The sequence below is a fragment of the Corvus brachyrhynchos genome, unplaced genomic scaffold (genome assembly GCF_000691975.1).
Source record: "Corvus brachyrhynchos isolate BGI_N302 unplaced genomic scaffold, ASM69197v1 scaffold59, whole genome shotgun sequence".
Lineage (NCBI taxonomy): Eukaryota > Metazoa > Chordata > Aves > Passeriformes > Corvidae > Corvus > Corvus brachyrhynchos.
This window is the reverse complement of record NW_008246054.1, coordinates 3,828,411-3,835,098: the sequence shown is the minus strand read 5'-3', so window position 1 is coordinate 3,835,098 and position 6,688 is coordinate 3,828,411. Positions and strand designations below refer to the sequence as shown.

Below are 6,688 nucleotides of genomic sequence, written 5' to 3'. Positions count from 1 at the left end.
GAGGGGGGGAGTGGTGATAGGAGCCACCATTTCTGGGGCTGATAGGACGGGCTCGCCTGTCCCCCGGGAGGGGGTCTGGAGGAAAGACAGGCACGCACGGATAAAAAAAAATCCTCTTTAAACCACTCCAGTACGTTGGAAAAGGCTCTGGAGGGGGAGTCAGGGTGTGTGTCTGTGCAGGGAAATGGTACAGGGCATTAAAGCACTGACTCTGTGCCGAGAGCCTTCCCCGGGGCACGGCTCAGATGAGCTGGGTAGGGCTCCCGTTTTTAGCTGATATTGCAGGAACCGTCCACATTCCCTGGCTGGCTGCAGGCAGCATCCCTCCGCGGGATGCTGCCCACACCACATCTCCAGCCGCCCTCCTGCCTGGGCAGGCTATAAACTTACCACAAAACTCTGCAAAACTGAATCTTGACCAATAAATATTGAAAAACTCTGCTGTCCCTATTTCCAGTGAAAATGAATCCCTCCAAGCCAGCACATAAATACCCTGATGCTCCCCAGGTGTCCAGCCCTGAGCTGAAAGCAGAGCTCCAGCACACCCCAAAGTACCCTGCTCCTTTTCTGGGCCATATCCTCAGGTGAATCCATTATTCTGTGCTATTCCTGCATGATATGCTTGGACCAAGCAAAGTGCTGTGGGGCACAGCAGGGCTTGTCCTCAGGGGGGTTTTGGGCAGATTTGGGGTTAAGAGGTTGCACAAACCCCTCTGGATTCCTGGCTGTGAAAACAGCATCTGCCCTGCTTTTGTGGCCGTGAGATGGGCGTGTCAGAGAGGTGAAAGCACAGCTCAAAACCTGCTGCTGAGGACAAACCTCCACGTCTGGGTGCCAAGCAGCCCCCACACCACTCGCGAGGACACAGCAGTTGTGCAAAAAGGACGTACAAGGGTGGTGGCTGTGCACAAGGCAAATGGCATCAGGTGAAAAATACCATTGGGCAGTTGTTAAATACATCCCCCTCACCCCCAGTCTTTGCCCAAAATCCAGCTGGCACCCACTGGAAAGGAAACCCCGTTGGCTGCTGGATGCAGCAAGTGCCAGCCATGGCAGGCGCTCCCCAGGCAGGGAAGTGTTGGAGCTCTCAGGAGCAAGAAAACATTCCACAGGTTGCTGGGGTTTTATTCTTTCTTATTTTTTTTTTCTCTCTCCCAGCTGCACACCCTGGGCTGGTGGTTGGGTTGCAGCCAGCGCTGTAGGCATGGGGGGGGAAAAGCTCCCAGCGGGTTGCACACGTGTGTCAGCTCTTATTGAAAAGGAGCCCCCAAAATAAACGGGGAGGAGAGGGGCAGGCAGGTGGTGAGCTCCTGGCAGGAGCTGCTGCTGCTTAAAAGGTCTTTGTTCAGGCTGCGAACGCTGCGGTGCAGACGTGGGTTGGGCAAACCTTCCCGGGAAGGAGCCCAAAAAACAAAGGGCCAGCACTTTGCTCCTTCTTTCCTAAACAGGTAGGAAATGGAGAAAGAGCAAATTTTAGCTCCTGCGTTTAAGTGCTGCTGGAAAGGGGATTTTAAATCTGCATTCCACAGGGCTAATTTTGTGTGGACCGGCGTGCACGCAGGAACGGTGATATATATGGCTGAAAAGTGGCTCCCAGATGCCAAACCCAGATTCTGGTATGCTGTCCTGGATCCTTCCAGGGTAACATTAACCATGGCTTTCTGCAAGCACTTCTACCCTTTCAACTCAGACGTTGCAGTGAAGGAAAGAGACACAGAGAGTTTTGTTTTATTTTTAATATGAGGGTGATGGTTTGAAAGCGGTGTATGTTGGAACAGGGGATGAGGGGGCTGTGCCAGCTGAGAGTATTGAGAGTATTTTCTCCTTGGGATAAGTATGGGATGATCTTTCCTCTGCCTGTGGTGTAGACTGGGTCGGAATTGAAACCTGCTCTGTTGCGTGTCACCAGTCACTGCCAGGCTGGGAATACTGGTGACAATGACCCAAAAACAAAGAGTGAAGCTGCAGTTCTACCCGTGGTTGCAGTTTGAAGGGCTGCGATGCTGCACTGTTTCTTACCCCTGCCATCACTTCAGAGTTGATTTTTTCATCCCCACAACCCTTCAGCTTGTGCACTCAGATGGTGAGAAGCTGGGTGGTGGCCTGGTCTCAGCAGGTTGATGTGGCAGAGCCCTGAGGAGCCCTGAGTGATCTGACCAGCATGGCACCATCCAGTTTGCGAAGATTTCCTGTCTTTTTTTGATCAAGAGTCCTCCTGGTGTGGAAGCACCTGGTGCAGGAGTGGAGCAGCCCATGGGCACGAGTCCTTCCCTGCCCGGCTGCAGAAGGGATGGCAGCAGCACCTGGATAAAAACACCTCTCCCCACCCACTGCTGCCTCTGGTCAGGGCTGAGATCCTGATGTGGGGAACACTTCCTGGCCAGCTGGAACCCAGACACGGGCCCTGGCACCAGGGAAAGGAGCCCCATAAAGGCAGAGCCACCGGCTGTGCCGGAGCCCTCGCTCGGCCGCTGCTGCAGCCCCAGCTCTGATCACCCAGGCCCAGCCCTGCCAAAGCACCTGCATCCTTCTCATTTTATTAGTGGAATAAATTGCCACTTAAAATATCCATTCTCCCTAAGGCCTGGCCCCATCTGAGGCAGCTTTAGCCGAATACTTAGCCTTAAAAAAAATCCCCCTTCCTGTCTCCCTGTTGAATAAACCTATTATGCCTGTTCCTCACAGGTATCCCTGCTGCTGTTTTCCTTAGGGTTTTTTCACTCTTCCCTTTCCTCTCAGCCCTGTCACAGCCTGTGACAAGCATGTCACCACTAATGATAAAGACTTCTGATTTCTTGCCACCAGTTTTCCATCGCTCCTATCTTTGGGGTGTCCCAGCGTGGCCCCCCACTGCCAAATTCATGGAGGCAGTGCAGGGGTTTATTGCTCATTTCATGGTGTTTAATGGGTTTTTTTTTTACAGTCATAACTCCTGGAGCCCAGTAACGACGTTGAGGGTCTCAGCTCTCACCCTGTTGGTCCAAAAAATGTCATTTTCTGCAGAGAAACGCTTGAAGTTGTGATGCTTCAAGGCTCAGAATCCAAAAAGGGAATGAAACCAGTCTTAGGGTTTTTGGGGAGTCTGACTCACGGATTTTGAATGCCTGTGGTTGGCAGGGCTGCATAGCTGATGGCCCTCAGCACAATACAGCTCAACCTCCATGTCAGACTCATTCCATTCAAAGAAAAGCCTTTGTACTTCTTTTTCTTCAATCTCTGCATAGCTAAAAATTCGAACCGAGCCTGACTGGCCTGGAAGCTCCTCCAGGTTCTTGCAGGAATGTGTAACCTTTGGGGAACAGGTAAAATTAAAGTCTGAGCAGAAAAAAGAGGCTCTTAAAAGCCCTTGAAACTCTACAGCGTGACCGTACCTGGGGTCCCTGCGGTCGCTTGTGGCTCTCAAACTGCCCAGAGGTCTTTTTCACAGGAATCTGATGGCGAGAGCAGCTCGGTGGCTTTGGCTGGTTCAGTTTGACTCAACATTTTGCAAATCTCCTCGGATGAAACCCTCACGCTAACACGACATAAATCAGCCCCGTCCCCAGTGCGTGGGGACACGCAGGGATGAGCTGCCTTGCCCAACACTGCGCCGCAGGTCACTCTGCAAGGGGCCAGCTCTGAGGAACACTGCTGCTGCCTCTAAAGAACCTTTCTTTAGAAGCTGACCTAAATCTTTTGGTCTCCTCTTGCTTGTTTTAGTTACCCAGTGGTGGGCCACAGCTGCAGCTCTTGGCTGCCAGGGGGTTTTGGGGGCTTTGATCCCCTTGGAAAAGTTTTGGTTGAGCAGGGACCTCACACACTCCATGGATGGCTTAAATCTGCCCATGCCACCGCAGTCTGGCCTGGAAATAACTGGTGTAGCGGTGCAGAGGTGTCAAACAAATGCATCACTTTGGCAGTCGGGCTTAAAAAGGAAGAAAACCAATCAGTTGTCTCATCTCTGAGGGAAGATGGAGCTGCTGGGGCGTCCTGGGCCAACAGACTCCTGACCACGCTCACGCTCCTGGACCTGGGCAGGCGTTTTGAGGGGCCTGGCTACAGCAGAGCCATCCCATCTGCTGTGCCAGCACAAGGGCTGAGCCAGGAAAGGGCCTATTTGGCTGGGAAGTGGTGCTGGAACTCCATATCCATGACTCTGGCTCACCAAGAGTAGGTCCTGTGGTACGGAGTTCATGGAGAGCTTATTCCAGGGGCTCAGGGGTGCTGGGTGGCAGCTCCAGCAGGTCCAAGGGCTCATGCTTGGGTCAGGATGAGAAAGTGTCCTGCCATGGGGAGCACAGGGAGGAGGTCAGCGTGTCCTGCCTGGATCAGAGCTTGCTGTCACTCTCTGCTCTGGGCCAAGGAGGGAGATCCCGCTGCCACGGTGAAACTGCCCCAGCAAAGGGATCCCCCAGGCCTCCATCAGTCCTGATCCTGCAGAACCCCGAGTTTCTCCGCTCAGCTGAGCATCCCTGGCTCCCACCAGCAGCACCAGTGCCCAGCCCAGCGCTTTGTTGAACTTTCAGCCAAGGAAACTCCTTTCCTCCACAGGCACTTCTCTGGCCAAACCAGCAGCCAGTCGCCGGCAACGCTCCCCCGACTGGAGAAGGTTATTTTGGAGTGTCTGTCGCTGGTTTTTTTTTTGCACTCTGAATTCTGCACGGCACCGGTTTGGGATGGAAAAGCCTGGCAGCTGCCTGGGGCAGGGCTGCTCTGTGTCCCTCGGGGTGGCTGTCAGAGTAAGAGCCCACCGTGTCCTGGGGCAGTGCTGGAGGTGAATGCCCAGCACCCGGGTTGAAGTGCAATCCACCGAATCCACTGAAGTGCAGGATGCAGGGAGCAGAGCTGCATAAGGGACTCTCATCCAAATCCTAAATTTCCCTGGGAAAGTCCAACACGAGCCCTCAGTGACCGTCCCGGGTGGGAAAGCCTCTCGCTGTCCATGCAGGTGCATCTTGTCTCAATTTACTGCGAGCCCAAAAGCAGTAAATAACATCTGCAAATCATTTCGAACGCTCCTGCCAAAAACCGGGAGATAAAACCCGCTGTTGTCTGAGCCTGGCCAGCCGTGATTAATGCTGTACCTGCCGGCAGCGGCACCCACGGCCCCGGGGCTTTGGGGACAGCGCTGTCCCTGGGGATTTTGGGGGAGCAGGAGTTGAAGCTGCGGGGTTTGGCTGATGTGGAACTCGTGTTTCGGGTCTGCTCTCTGCTGAAGCTTGTTTTCGGGGATGGTTCTGCTCTCATCGAGGCGATGGCATCGCTCCTGCTGATTTCACGGGGCCGGGCCGGGGCTGCGTAAGCTGCGCTGCCGCGGCCAGGGATAACACTGTGATTTATGGGAGCAATCAGTTGCCACTAGGAGCTGGTTAGGAATTTTCCGATGAAACGGGGATTGCGTCAGAAACCGCTGAGTCATCTCAACTGTTTCATAGAAAAAAAAAAAAAAGTATATTAAAAAAAAAATCCTTTGGCTTTGATGAACTTTTGGTGAAGTACAGACTGAATGTGTCTCGCCTGCTGCCGGCTCCCCCAGCCCTTGCCTCAGGATCAGCATTCCCACCCTCTGGCATTCCTCCTCCAGCCTGGGGCATCCCTGCAGCAGGACGGGGTGCGGGGTCACCCAGGGATGGGATCTCCTGGGGTGCCACCTCCTGCCCAGCCCCAGGGCTGGGGGGATGCCGGGGCTCGCAGGGACCCAGGCTGCTCTGGCGTTTTCAATGTGAAATAATTCGATGCTTTTAAAACCTCTCGTGTTCAGACTTTTCCCTCCTGGTTGTTCCAAAACGGAAAGGGTTTTCTCCTGCATGTCTCGGGCTGGGATATTTTGAAATGCAGGAGCTGGGTGAACTCAAGTGCTAAATTTTCCCAGTGTCCTGGTCACAGCCAACCGATGGAAAATTGAAAGTTGCAAATCAACCTGGCTGGGTAAATTAGAACAGGCTGGCAGACATTTAGCCAAACAGAAAAGGAGACTTCATTTCCCATGTAAATTTTTTGGGACGGATTCTCTGTCACACAGACATCCCTGCGAGGACTGGGTCCAAATTCACAACGCCGTGGTTTCTGCAGGGTGCTGGGAGCTGTGAGGGACACTGTGCCCCATGGTGGGGGGACAGTCACCTCAGGGCCCTGCAGATGGGTGCTCCTGGCCTATGGCAAACTGTGACAGGGCTGAATGTTTTCACCAAAGGCCAGGAGCAGGCAGTGGGACAACCTGCAGTGATGGCCTTGAGTGCAGTGCCCTGCTGGGAGCACTGGTTTTGCCCTGAGCAGGGCAGGTCTGGGAGGGAAGGAGGAAAGGCTGGGGCTGAAGCATCTCTGGTGGGACGGAGGAATGGTTCAGGTGGGCAGCTCAGAGCTGCTGGGGTGTGCACAGGAATGTGTGTCACCACATTTGACATGTACAGACCTCAGAGAACAGACTCATATATCATGTATCAAATATAGGTTGCACACACTGTAGCTGTGGCCTTCTTCTCCCACAGGCTTTTCTCCCTGACACACAAACATGGGTCAGACACAACCTGTGCTCGGCTGTGCTGAGCTGGGGGGTTTGTCTCCATCCAAAATGGCTCTTGACGTGCCCCAAACCGATTTTCTGACCCCATTTTCTGCGTGGCAGAAAACTGTTTCAAGCAGCAAGACTGGCAGCGAGCTTTAGCAAACAGCACCAAAAGCACAGGACCCTGAGGATTTGGTTCATTTT

At 53.6% G+C, this 6,688-nt stretch overlaps 1 long non-coding RNA gene across 2 annotated transcripts in view; it reads right to left on the bottom strand.

Annotated features, from left to right (window-relative positions):
- Nucleotides 1–3,025: 3,025 nt before the first annotated feature.
- LOC108449484 overlaps nucleotides 3,026–6,688 on the bottom strand; it is a 5,927-nt gene continuing 2,264 nt past the window's right edge. For both annotated transcript variants that reach the window (XR_001865638.1, XR_001865639.1), the window contains exon 2: nucleotides 3,026–5,403. This is a non-coding gene — a long non-coding RNA (uncharacterized LOC108449484). The remainder of the gene's footprint in view (nucleotides 5,404–6,688) is intronic.